Source organism: Stegostoma tigrinum, chromosome 13 (genome assembly GCF_030684315.1).
Source record: "Stegostoma tigrinum isolate sSteTig4 chromosome 13, sSteTig4.hap1, whole genome shotgun sequence".
In the NCBI taxonomy this organism is placed as follows: Eukaryota; Metazoa; Chordata; class Chondrichthyes; order Orectolobiformes; family Stegostomatidae; genus Stegostoma; species Stegostoma tigrinum.
The window spans coordinates 77,069,941-77,084,024 of NC_081366.1; the positions used below are offsets into that span (position 1 = coordinate 77,069,941).

Consider the following 14,084-nt stretch of genomic DNA (forward strand, 5'->3'; position numbering starts at 1 on the left):
CACAGCAATGCAGTTGAATATCAGCTGCCCTCTGACTGCCCACTCAGTTGTACGGCTACAAGCACAAAAAAAAGCACAGATCACCAGGCATGGACCTAGGCACCAGAAACACTGGCAAAAAGCCAATGCGTACACTTCACAGTACTCTTTAGCAACACCTGGTGCCTTGAGCCAAAATCAGAGCTCTCCCACCAACTTAGCAAGCAAAGAGGCACAGTCAGACTCACAGAATACCTTACTGATAATGTAGCAACCAACACATCAAAGGGTATGTCTTGTCCTACCAGAAGTGGTGGCTGCACAGTGGCATTCAATCAGAGTTGCACTGGGCACTGGGAGCACTGAACATCGACTCAAGACCCCATTAAGTCTCACGGGATAAGGAAACCTCTTACTGAGTACTGTTCACCTCGGCTGATGAAACCGCACTCCTCCACACTGAATACCACCTAGTGGTAGCTCTGAGGATGCACAAGTGCATAATGTACTCTGGATGGAGGATGCCAATACCCATCACCAAAAGACGCTTGGTGGCATCACTACTAATTGAGCTCACTGATACCTAAAGGGTACAGGCACTAACTTACACCTGCAGCAGGTGGTAAAGGAACCAAGAGGGAAAAATCTACTTGAGCCCATCTTTGGTGATCAACCTGTCATAGATAATGTCTACACATAAAAGTACATAAAGGAGTGAAGACTGACAAGCCCTGTCAGTGAGGAAATTCCCATCTTTACATTCACAAGGCCCTCCTCTAACGCTGTGCTACATGGAACAAACTTCAATAAGATACAGTAACGCAAAACTAAACATGCACGAGATACTGTGGGCGCTCAAAAGCAACAGCAGAATCGTATTCAATCACATCCAACTGATCAAATTGAAGGTCCGCAGTCCTGCCACATGAAGTCTCGATCACTGATGGACAATTAAACAGCTAACAGAAAGAAGAGACTTTACAAATATCAACACCCTCACTAGCATGTTTGCACCGGTTCTTCAAAAGTGCTAAGCGATTAATTCATTTTGGCCCCCTTCTGACAAATTTAATCTAGTTTCCTAAACAACCTATTCAGACATCTTATTACACACCCCTGGAGCAGGTAGGTTTTGAACTTGGGCCTCCCAGTTCAACAGTAGAGGCACTACCACCTTGCCACAAGAGGGGCCCCTCTTATGATTATAGAATCAAAGATGATAAATATCAAGAATCAGCTGAAACATTGAATATTGCAAAGGCAATGAGCCCTGACCACACTGAGCAACAGCATAGAAGACTTGTGTTAAAGAAGTAACTGTGCCTGTAATGGCTAAGTACAGCTAAAAGACTAACAATTCCCTGATAGCGTGGAAATGACCCACAAATATATGTATAAAATACAGAACAAACCACCTGGCCAATAACTGGCCTATGAGTCAAACTAATGGACAGGGTCATTGATAGTGCTATCAAGCAATATTTGCACAGAAACAAGCTGCTCACTGATGCTCAATTTGATTTCTCTCTAGCCAGTCAGCTCCTGACTTCAGCCTTGAAACAATGACAAAAGAACCGAACTCCAAAGTGAGTTGCAACTGACTGCTCTTGGCCCCATTTTACTTATAACTGCATCATGGGGCATTAGCCCAAAAGAGGTCAATAGGAATTAAAGGGTAACTCTCAGCTGTTGGAATTATACCAGCACAAAGAAAAATAGTTGTGGTTTTTGGAGATCAATTACCTTGCCCCCTAGATAGCACCGCTGGAGTTACTCAGTGTAGTGTCCTTTGCCCAACCACTTGTGATGCTTGTGATGGTGTATTTCAATGGAGCAAGGACAAAGCTGTGCAGAATGGTCTAGAATGTAAGGTTGACAAGAAAAGTTAAGTTAGCAATGGGTTGCCTTCAAAGAGAAGATGGTTCAGGTACAATAAAGATATACTCCCCTCAAATGAGAAAAGTTGGGCCTAGAAATCCAAAGCGCCCAGGATAACAAAGACAGAAAATAAGAATGTAGAAAAGGTGTGCATACAACAGGTGTCAAGTAGAAGAAAAAACTGAGAACCAATAGAAACACAGAAGGCTCAGAGAGGAAGAGGTGAAAAAGGTCCCAACAAAAAAAAACAATGAACTGCAGATGCTGGAAATCTAAACCAAAAACAGAAATTTCTGGGTGAAACTCAGCATGCCTGGCAGCATCTATGGCGCATAGCCAGAGTCAACATTTCAGGTCCAGCAACACCCTTCCACAGACCAATCAAGGAGAATCACTGGACCCAAAACATTTCCCCCCCCACAGATGCTGCCACACCTGCTATGGGATGGAATTTACTAGGGATGGACGAGAAATACTGGCCAGCCAGCAATGCCCACATCCTACAAATGAATAAAAGAAGTTTCTCCAGCAATCCGTTCTTGTTTCAGGTGAAAATTAGATGCAAAAAGGAATTGAGAAAACATATCAGCCAAAAAAAGGGGAATCCCAAAGTCTTCACTATGAAAAATAAATAGTAAACAAGTGATAAAGGGAGCAGTAAGGGTAATTAGGAACGTAAAAGGGTCATTTACAAGTGGAGGCAAGAGGCATGGCTCAGGTATTAAATGAATACTTTGCACCTGTCTATTAACGAAGTAGTTGCTACCCAGATCAGGGTATCAGGAGAGGAACTAGTCACTAAATAGGTTCAAAAGATGAACTGTTGAATAGACTGTTGGTACTTCATGTTGACAAAATACTGGGACCAAAGGTATTAAAGGAAGTGAAAGCAGAAGTTGCTGGAGTATTAGCCATAATGTTTCAGTCTTCCCAAGTTTCAAGGGAAGTGCCAGAGACGAGGGAATTGCAAATGTCAGGCTTCTGTTCAAATAAGATTCAAAGGAGAAGACCAGTCGTCATACAAATGCAGTTTAACCTCAGTGGTAGAGAAGAACACATAAAGTACAGGGACAAAGTGGAAAAGGAAATGAAAACAGCAAACAGCGAGAGAGGCACAGTGGTTCAGCAGTTAGCCCTGCTGCCTCACAGCACCAGGGTTCGATTCCAGAACGAAAAACTTTGCGCGGAGTTTGCACATTCTGCCCGTGTCTGCGTGGGTTTCCTCCCACAGTCCAATGATGTGCAGGTTAGGTGGATTAGCCATGCTAAATTGCCCATAATGCCTGGAGTGGGAAATGCAGGGATGGTGTAGGGGTGGGTCTCGATGGAATTGTCTTTGCAGGGTTAGTATGTACTCGATGAGCCGAATAGCCTGCTTCCACGCTGTAGGGATTCCATACGTACACTCTATAGATAATAGAATTAGTTGTCACATAGAAAATATCAGACTGATTAGGATGAGTCAGTATGGATTTCTGAAGGGAAATTCATGTTTAGCACAGCCACAGGAATTATCTGAGGTGACAAAAAGGGTCAATGACAATAAAGTTGATGATGTAGTCTAAGAATCATATATTAGATAGAGGCAACTGGGATCAAATGAATCTCTTGAAGACTACAGGGAAATTCTTAAGATGGACTCGAGAAGGACAAAAATGGAATATGCAACTGCCTTGGCAGTTAAGGTTGGGGATGATCCAAAGAGATTCTACAGGTGCATTAGGAACAAGAGAGCAACTGAGGTGAGAACAGGGCACTTTAAAGATCAAAAAGGTCGTCTATGTGCTGAACAGCAAGAGATCCCAACTGCATATTTTGCATCCATTTTGACTGTGTGGAAAGAAATAGAATCAAGCAAACTCGGGGAAATAAACAGATGTTTTGAAAATAGATCTCATTACAAGAGAGGAAGTGCTAGAGGTGTCAGAAAACACAAAGATGGATAAAACACCAAGGTCTGATCAAATTTATCCTAGGATGTTGCAGCAAGTCAGGGAAGAAATTGCAGGGCCCCTAGCAGAAATGTCTGTATCATCTACAACCATGAATGAGGTGCTGAAGAACTGGAAAGTGGCTAATGTTGTGCCTTTATTGCTGTAAAGGTGAAGACTCGGAACTACAGACCTGTGAGCTTTACAAAAAAAGTGGTTAGCTTATTGGAGGTGAGTCTGAAAGATAGGGTTTACATGAATTTGGAGATGCAAGGATTAATTAGAATAGTCAGAATTATTTTGTACAAGGGACATTCTGTCTCACAATGTCAACTGAGTTTTTCAAAGATGCAACCAAAAAGACTGATGACAGCAGAGCAGCAGACCTTGTTTATATGGATTTTAGTAAAGCTTTGATAAAGTTCCACATGGTAGACTAATTAGTAATGTTAGATCACACGGGATTCAGGGTGAGCTTGCCAATTGAATACAAAACGGGCTTGATGTTAGGAGACAGAGGATTCTGGTGGAGGGTTGGTTTTTGGATTGGAGGCTTGTGGTGAGTGGTGTTCCACAGGGGTTGGTACTGGGTCCACTTTTGATTAAGTTAGATTCCCTACAGTGTGGAAACAGGTCCTTCAGCCCAACAAGTCCACACCGCCCCTTGCAGCATCCCACCCAGACCCACACACCCCTGAACACAATGGGCAATTTAGCATGGCCAATCCACCTAGCCTGCACATCTTTGTGGGAGAAAACCAGAGCACCCGGAGGAAACCCATGCAGACATGGGGAGAATGTGCAAACTCCGCACAGACAGTTGCTCGAGGCTGGAATCGAACCCGGGTCCCTGGCGCTGTGAGGCTGCAGTGCTAACCACTGAGCCACCGTGTTGTCCACATTTGTCATTTATATAAATAACTTGGATGAGAAAATAGGAGGCACAGAATCCATGCAGCATAGAAGCAGTCCACCTAGTTAGTAAGTTTGACACTCAAATTGGTGGTATAGTGAAGAAGGTTATCTAAGATAACAAAGAGATCTTGATCAATAGGGTGAATGGGCCCCCAATGTGGAAAGCATGGGAAGAAGTTGGAGAGCGCGCAGAAGAGGTTTACGAAAATGACTCCAGCAATGCAAAACTTCAGTTGGAAGAGACAGATTGCAAAGGATGGCACTGACTTCTTGGAGAAAAAGTGAAGGGGACATGTGATGGATGTTTCCAAAATCACGAAAGGGCTAGAAGGTGTTAATAGGGAGAAACTGTTCCTACTCATGAGAGCATCAAGAATGAGAGGGCACAGAATTAAAACTTCATTTTTTATTTTGTTCACTCTCGCGATGTAGGAGTTGCCAGCTGGGTGAGGAATTTACACCCATCCCTAGCTGTTCTTGAGATGCTGGTGATCTGTCTTCTTGAAACGCTACACTTTATTAGGGAGCGAATTACAGGATTTTGATCCAACAACACTGAAGGAATGGCAATATATTTCTAAAGTCAGGATGGTGAGCAGCTTGGAGAGGAGCCTGCAGGCATTAGTGTTCTCATGTATGCACTGGTGTTATCCTCCAAGATGGAAGTAATCATGGGGTTGGAAAATACTAATGAGCCCTGATGAATTTCCGCAGTGTATCTTGTAGTTGGCACACACTGTTGCTGCTACTGAGCATCAGCAGTGGAAAGAGTGGATGCCTGCAGATGTGTGATGCAATCTTTGCCCTGGATGGCATCAAGTTTCTTGGGTATTGCTGGAGCTGTACTCCTCTAGCCAAGTGGGGAGTTTTCCATCACATTCCTAATTTGTGCCTCGTAGATGGTGGACAGACTCTGGGGAGTCAGGTAAGTTGCTCAATGCAGAATTCCTAGACTCTGGCCTATAAATCGTAGGTGTGGTTTTGTAAAATGAAGCAAGAGCGAACACAAGTGGTTTAGGTCTGGAATGTATTACGTGGATGTGCAGTGAAAGCAGAAACAATTGAGGCATCCAAGAGGCAATAGATTACTAAATGAATTAAAGTATTATGCAAACATTAGCAGAAAGACAGCAAAAAACTCAGTTACATTGTGAAGAGCCAGCGCAGTGGTGATGGGTCAAAACAATTCTTGTGCTCTGTAACGCGTGGTTTTTTTTTGAGCACAGGAGGTTGAAGGGTGACCTTATAGCGGTTTATAAAATCATGAGGGGCACAGACAAGTTGAAAAACAAAAGTCTTTTCCCTAGGATAGGGGAAGTTTTTTTTTAGGTGAGAGGAGAAAAATTTAAAAAGGGACCCAAGGGACAACTTTTTCAGATGGCAGTTCATATGTGGAATAAACTGCCAGAGGAAGTGGTAGATGTAGATGCAGGTACAGTTACCACATTTCAAAGATTTTGGAAGGTACATGAGCAGGAAAGGTTTAGAGGGAAATGGGCTAAATACAGGGAAGTGGGACTAGTTTCTGATTTCTGAAGAAGGGTCCCAACCAAATTGTCAGTTTTCCTGCTCCTCTGATCCTGCCCGGCCTGCCGTGTTCCTCCGGCTCCACATTGTGTTATCTGGAACTAGTTTGGGAAACTTGGTCTACATGGACGAGTTGGTCCAAAGGAACTGTTTCCACACTGTATGAATCAATGATTCTGCAACCTTTTTGTAATGACAGTTCACAGTTATCATTTACAATTAAATTTCAACCAGAGGTTTGAGGTAATTGGCCTAAGGAAATATACTTTCACCCCAAGTGTGAGGAGTGTCTGGAATTAACCTTAGTTTGGAAGCTGAAGTGTAAACTACGTAAAAGGAACCTGGATCTGCATCATAGATCCAAGGCTACAACCCAGATGCTGGAAAGTACATATCAAACAGTAGAACTCTAGCAAGCATGGAGGATTGGGGGACCTTGGGTGAGCGTGTGCACCAGTCCCATGAGTTATCAGGACAGGTGATTAAGGTAGCATCTGGTATTTTTGCCTTTTTTAGTCAAGACAGAGTGTTTAAGAGTATGGAAGTTATATTGCAAGTGTATAAAACATTGGTTAGGCCAGAGCCAGAGTACTGTGTACATTTCTGGAAAGGTGTGATTACACTGGAGGGTAGAGAGGAGATTTACCCGGACGCTGTGCGAGCTGGTGAGTTTCAGCTATGGAGATATTCAACAGACTGGGGTTGTTTTCACTATGCAGAGCAGATTGAGGGAGTACACAATTACAATGTATAAAAGTATGCGGGGCACAGACAGGGTTGAAAGGAACAAACTTTCCCCTTAATGGACCGGGGACATAGATTTAAGGTAATGGCCAGAAGATTTCAAGGAGTGCTACAGAAAAATGTTTACACCCAGAGGGTGTACAAGGCTATGGAACAAGTGCCGAAAAATACCATCGGAATAGTTAGGTGGTTGTTTTTAATCAGGTCTTTTTATGTGCTATAGATCTGTATAACTCTACAAAGCTGGATTAGAATGTTTTTGTAAGTTTGTTCAGCCAGCACAGACATAATGAGTTTAATGGCCTCTTTCTGTGTTGTAATTTAAAGCATCAGACAGAATTCATGTTCACGCAAAGAACTAGATCAGTTTGGTTCCATCTCAGCCATTCCCAAGGAGGCCTCTTGCTCTGGTTCTCTTATGCTATATATCCAAATTCTAGTCTTTCCAGCAAGAGGAAATGTCATCATTGCATTCAACCTATCAAGTCTTCGAAACTGCAAAGCTGCACAGGTTCACAGAAAGTAGAAAAGCGAATGAACAGAAGAATTAAATCAGGCCAAAACAAGCATTGGCCTCTGGTGAAGCTGCTCCATTGAGGAAAGGCCACGTAGTTCATAACCTACTGCCTTGTTAGTAACAGTTTAATTATTTAATAAGTAATCTTAGTTTGTTGCTCCAGAACTATTGTCTGCAACTTTGTTACAAATCAAAATAAAGGTTCAAATATTAAATCTTAAAGATTCCTAGTTATCTTAGACACGTGTAGATTGTAAGTTGTTGCGATCCTTGCACATATTTGCGTAGTTTGTTCAGTCAATTCTCCAACTAGAATAATATTACTCAACACCATGAATTCATGTGCAATAAACTGCATATGACATCATATCAAATGATTTTCAGAAAGTTATATTTCACTCCATCTACTAGTTCCTCCTTATCCACCTTATTTGAAGATCCTATGAGTGCCAATAAATTTGTTTCTCATTAAAATACAAATAAGCAGAATCAATTGGTATATTTTTACAAGTGTCCTATCCCTGCTTCCTTAAAAATGGATTCCAGCATTTCCAAATGACAACTGTTAGAGAAAAAAATTTCTCCTTTTGTATCTCACTCCCTTAAATAGAAGTGTTGTATTTGTGATTTTCTAGTGCACGGACATCCTTCCAAGTCTTGGAAACTCTGAAAAATTTCAAACAATGCACCCAAAATTTCTGCAGCCACTTACTTTAAGAAGAAATCAGGGCCCTGTAATCTTTTAGTCTTATCAGTTTGCCTAGTAATATTTTGCTCCCTCTTTTCTAACTGACGTTTCTGTTATTGGGATGCTTTAATATCTTCTACTTTCAAGACAGATACAAAGCACAACTACCTCTGCTATTCTTTGTTTCCCATTATAAATTCCCTAATCTCATCCTCTAAGGGATCAATGCTTACTTAAGTTACTCTCCTTTTCATATTGTTGCTGTTTCTCAGTGGTATACTCAGTTGATTTTCTTCCCCTCATATTTTAGGAATTATCCTTTGCTGGGTTCTAAAAATTCCTGAATCTTGGTTTACCATTATTCTTTCTGACACTATGACTTAACATGATGCCATCCTCAACTTCTTTTGTTATCCACAACTGCTCCATTGTTCTCATGGGTCATTATTGAGACTACAAAACACCTCCAATACTTGCTACCACTTATCCTCTTCTTACTTATTAATATATTTTTCCAATCCACTTTAGCTTTTATATCTCTATAACTGCCTTTAAATTTCGTGCACTGGGTTCAGACCACTGCTTCTCTCACTTTGAAACTGACTGTAAAATTCTATGATGAAATGATCACACTTTACAGTGAGATCATTAATAAATCCTCTCTCATTATATATTAACAGATAAAATCAGTTGTTAACTAGCTAATTTTAAAAGTTAGTGCGTGTTTGGGACAGTTTCTTGTATGAACTTACCTTCAAGGCTAACTTCATCAATATGATTTCCCCAAGCCATAAGAAAAGTTAAAGTCGTTCACAATTAATTAAAGAAGCATATTTCTTTCAGGTCCCAATTTTTTGGATTTACTGCATTGGAAGCTATAGAGTGCTCCCACCAGACAGTACTCTCCTTCGCTATTTCTTATTTTCATCCAAAATAATTTGAATTTTGAGCTCTCAAAACAAGATCATTCCTGTACTGATGTTTCACTGAGCTATCATGTTTCCTCTTCCTCTAAATTGTACTATCCTTCAAAAGGCCTTGGTCGGGTTCTGTGTACGTCCACTTCAGGCTCCCTGACACTAACTGATAGAGATTTCAAAACAAAAAATATGCTGGAAATGAACAACATCTTAAACTTTACCTCTTTTCTCACTCTCTACTGAAGCTTTCACTCTCAGCACTGCCAGCATTTTATCATTTTTACTTCAGGACTCAACTATATGCTTGGTTTGATGCAGCGAGCATGGAAGAATTTCATGTGGAGTGGAGGAATGAGGAAACAGAGCGTGATCAGGGAATATGGGAACTGCAAATGTTGGAGAATCCGAGATAACAAAGTGTGAAGCTGGATGAACACAGCAGGCCAAGCAGCATCTCAGGAGCACAAGAGCTGACGTTTCTGGCCTAAGGTCAGCTTTTGTGCTCCTGAGATGCTGCTTGGCCTGCTGTGTTCATCCAGCTTCACACTTTGTTATCTAGGAAACAGAGTATACTGAGATTACAAATGCTATCTTTACAGGTGGACATAAAGATGGACACGAATGATCCAGGCGTCATTTAATGGCCTTCAGCAAAAAGAGGACATTTCTCAGTTTTCCTTTCAGCAGGGGTCACAAATTCCCTGAGAGTAGTTTAAAACTTGCGTGGTTCCGTCGCATCTATATCACCATCCCCAAAGGTCTCTACGATTTGCTTCCTGCGGTTAATCATGCTTTCCCACGAGAATGTGAACCGCCAGGATTTATGATTTGCCTTGTCCTGTGAAATTTACATTTATTTAAAACCCTGCGGGAGGAGGGAGCGGGTTAAGCTTCAGAATTCCTGTGGTTTATTTACAGGCCCTGCAGGGAATAAGGTTTATTTACAGCTGCATGAAAAGGTGGGGGGGGGGGGGGAGAGAGAGAGAGAGAAATGGGGCGCGGGGGGGAGAGGCGGGGCGCGGAGGGGGGAGAAGTGGGGCGCGGGGGGGGAGAAAGTGGGGCGCGGGGGGGGAGAAAGTGGGGCGCGGGGGGGGAGAAAGTGGGGCGCGGGGGGGGAGAAAGTGGGGCGCGGGGGGGAGAAAGTGGGGCGCGGGGGAGGGGAGAAAGTGGGGCGCGGGGGAGGGGAGAAAGTGGGGCGCGGGGGAGGGGAGAAAGTGGGGCGCGGGGGAGGGGAGAAAGTGGGGCGCGGGGGAGGGGAGAAAGTGGGGCGCGGGGGAGGGGAGAAAGTGGGGCGCGGGGGAGGGGAGAAAGTGGGGCGCGGGGGAGGGGAGAAAGTGGGGCGCGGGGGGAGAAAGTGGGGCGCGGGGGGGGGAGAAAGTGGGGCGCGGGGGGGAGAAAGTGGGGCGCGGGGGGAGAAAGTGGGGCGCGGGGGGGAGAAAGTGGGGCGCGGGGGGGGGGAGAAAGTGGGGCGCGGGGGGGGAGAAAGTGGGGCGCGGGGGGGGAGAAAGTGGGGCGCGGGGGGGGAGAAAGTGGGGCGCGGGGGGGGGAGAAAGTGGGGCGCGGGGGGGGGAGAAAGTGGGGCGCGGGGGGGGAGAAAGTGGGGCGCGGGGGGGGAGAAAGTGGGGCGCGGGGGGGAGAAAGTGGGGCGCGGGGGGGGGAGAAAGTGGGGCGCGGGGGGGGAGAAAGTGGGGCGCGGGGGGGGGAGAAAGTGGGGCGCGGGGGGGGAGAAAGTGGGGCGCGGGGGGGGAGAAAGTGGGGCGCGGGGGGGGGGAGAAAGTGGGGCGCGGGGGGGGGAGAAAGTGGGGCGCGGGGGGGGGAGAAAGTGGGGCGCGGGGGGGGGAGAAAGTGGGGCGCGGGGGGGGGAGAAAGTGGGGCGCGGGGGGGGGAGAAAGTGGGGCGCGGGGGGGGGAGAAAGTGGGGCGCGGGGGGGGGAGAAAGTGGGGCGCGGGGGGGGGAGAAAGTGGGGCGCGGGGGGGGGAGAAAGTGGGGCGCGGGGGGGGGAGAAAGTGGGGCGCGGGGGGGGAGAGAAAGTGGGGCGCGGGGGGGGGGAGAAAGTGGGGCGCGGGGGGGGGGAGAAAGTGGGGCGCGGGGGGGGGAGAAAGTGGGGCGCGGGGGGGGGGGGGAGAAAGTGGGGCGCGGGGGGGGGGGGAGAAAGTGGGGCGCGGGGGGGGGGAGAAAGTGGGGCGCGGGGGGGGGGGAGAAAGTGGGGCGCGGGGGGGGGGAGAAAGTGGGGCGCGGGGGGGGGGAGAAAGTGGGGCGCGGGGGGGGGGGGAGAAAGTGGGGCGCGGGGGGGGGAGAAAGTGGGGCGCGGGGGGGGGAGAAAGTGGGGCGCGGGGGGGGAGAAAGTGGGGCGCGGGGGGGGAGAAAGTGGGGCGCGGGGGGGGGGGAGAAAGTGGGGCGCGGGGGGGGGAGAAAGTGGGGCGCGGGGGGGGGAGAAAGTGGGGCGCGGGGGGGGGAGAAAGTGGGGCGCGGGGGGGGGAGAAAGTGGGGCGCGGGGGGGGGGGAGAGAAAGTGGGGCGCGGGGGGGGGGGGGGGAGAGAAAGTGGGGCGGGGAACGGGGGCGGGGAACGGGGTCGGGGGCAGCACTCCTGCACAGATCCCTTTGCGCCCCTCAACAGATTTTATTTGCGGTTGGCTGGCGGGCTGGCGGTTTTTTTTCTCCCCGCCGCCGCATCTCCCCGACAGAAAACTCAGAAAAGCGTGCGCGTGTTTTTAACAAAACAAAAGAAAAACGCCGCCTTACAGTGTATTTGCGGCCTTCCGGGGACCGATTTGCCGCGGCGAGGTCTCCCTGTGTCGACGCCCGCCCGGAGCCGGAGGGGGGAGGATTTCTGTTGTTGTTCTCGCTCCTGGGAGGGAGAACGGTCGCCGCTTTTCCAGGGGCTTTTCTCGCGGAGGGACCCCCACCCCCGGGAATACCTGTGTGTTTATTTACACCGTGTGTGTGTGCGTGTGTGTGTGAGGAGCAGGCCTCGAAAGCTGAGCATTTTCTCTACGCGGCTCCCGCAGCCTCTCCCCTTCCAACACAAAATGGCGGCGCCGCTCGGGAGAGAAAAAAAACCGGCCGTTAGCCAGCACCGACAACCGCCACCGACCAACACACACACACACACACCCCCCCACTCACTCACCCTCCCACACCGTCATCAAACATTACCCTCCAACCCCCCTTTCGATGTCTCCACAAGAAGATTTAATCCTCTTTCTTTCCCTCTCTCCACGCCGCTCTCTTACCTCCGGCAGCCGCTCGAGCGAGTGGGAGCAGGCCAGATGGAACCCGCGGCCCCACCACGCACCGCGCGGCCCGACACTCCCATGCTGCACCGCGCACCGCCCACTCCGCTGGCGGGGGAGGGGAAGGGGGAACAAAAAAACAACGGCGCATGTGCAAACCCCGAAAACTTTTGTTACAGGCGAGGAGCACGTGACAGAGCACGCGTGGTTCCGTTCCCCTTGAGTAGAAACCTTGGCCTGCTGGACGCTGCCTGACCCAGTGATCTTCAGCACTTGGAGACAGTAAGGCCTCAAACAAGTGTTCCTTTCGGTGCAAGTTCCATTCCAGCAGCTCCTCCAAAACCTTGACAGAAAACATCCCCACCTCTTTCCCCTCCACTTTGTTTTCTTCTTTAAAAATTATGTTCCTAAGCAACCTGTTCAGAAATATTACACACCTCTCGTAGCGCAGTCAAAACTTGAACGTTGGCCTCCTAGTCTACGGGAAGCCACTGCGTCACAAATTCACTCATGGGGCGTGGGATATACAGATTATTTATTAGCGTCACACCTACCTAACTGCAGTGAAATGTTTTGTTTTGCGTATCACAACATACAAGATCACACAGAACATGAGATGATTAGACAGAGGGAGGCATACATGGTTATGGCTGCACAGCTAGTGTACAAATAAATTTAATGTTTTCTCTCCCTAGATGCCCTCAATCAGGTAGAGGTCTTCCAGAGAACTGCAGGTGCCAGTAATCAAACAAAATCAGAAATGTCTTTACAAGACTCAGCATATTCGGCACCATCTGCGGACAGAAACCATGTTAACGTTTCAATTCCAGGACCCTTCTTCAAAACATACTTCCAACTGCTTTCACCATTCAATGGGATCATGGTGTACCCTTTATCTCAATACCTCTCGCTGCAATCAATTAAAATGAAATCTATCTCTTTCTTGAAGACACTTGATCTCCATGGCCTTCTATGATACAGAATGCTACAGGTTCACTGCCCTTTGACAGAAAAAATTGTTTCCCCAGTTCATTCCTACATAGTCTTTGGTTGTGAGGTAGACCATCTGTCTGCGTTGAATTCACGTCAGCTGTTCACATCAGCTATTTCAGCAAAATATTTGTCCTTTTGAAGAGTTACTGAAGTCTGTGAAGATCTCAGATGTTAATATCAGAGAGAAGCTGAAAATGAATCATTCATATTTTGCTTTCATTATATTCTGGGTCAAATTATCTTCAAATACGAAAAGCCACCCTGTTGTATCTCAAGGGCAATTAGACTATTAATGCTGGCTTCTACTTGTGCTTTCAGGCATCCCATGAATGAGTTACAAACATTTGATTCAATGTTAGAACTGACAACAAGAGTAAACAGGCAATAAAGATGTATCATGAGAAAATAAAGTAGCATTATTGCCATTAAGAGAAACAGACAAAATAACTATAAAAGAAATTTGAAAAATAAATGGCAGAACACAAACAATATGATCGGTTCAGATGTGGTAGAGGTGTGGATTGTAGAGGAAGTGTTTCCTTTGTAGGAGTGAGCATAATTAATATAAACAGTCACCAATGAATGTAATAGTGAATACAGAAGAAACCTCTAGTGAAGGATTTGCTTTTTAAAGTATTATTGTCATGTGTACTTAAATACAAAAGTGTAGGATTACAGTGAAAAATATATAATGTTGCCAATAAAAGCACCATTTTAGGTACAAGTACCCATGTACAGAATCTTAAGAACAAGGTAGA

The 14,084-nt window shown here is 46.6% G+C and overlaps 1 protein-coding gene across 2 annotated transcripts in view; it reads right to left on the reverse strand.

Annotated features, from left to right (window-relative positions):
- Window positions 1–12,811, reverse strand: part of LOC125458374 (matrin-3-like) — an 88,356-nt gene extending 75,545 nt beyond the window's left edge. Inside the window, exon 1 of one of the 2 annotated variants that reach the window (XM_048543616.2) lies at window positions 12,771–12,811. The gene's annotated coding sequence lies outside the window, so the exon portion shown is untranslated. Of the gene's footprint in view, window positions 1–12,333; window positions 12,420–12,770 lie in introns of those variants that run through there. The other variant, XM_048543615.1, reaches the window with a different exon arrangement.
- Window positions 12,812–14,084: the final 1,273 nt, after the last annotated feature.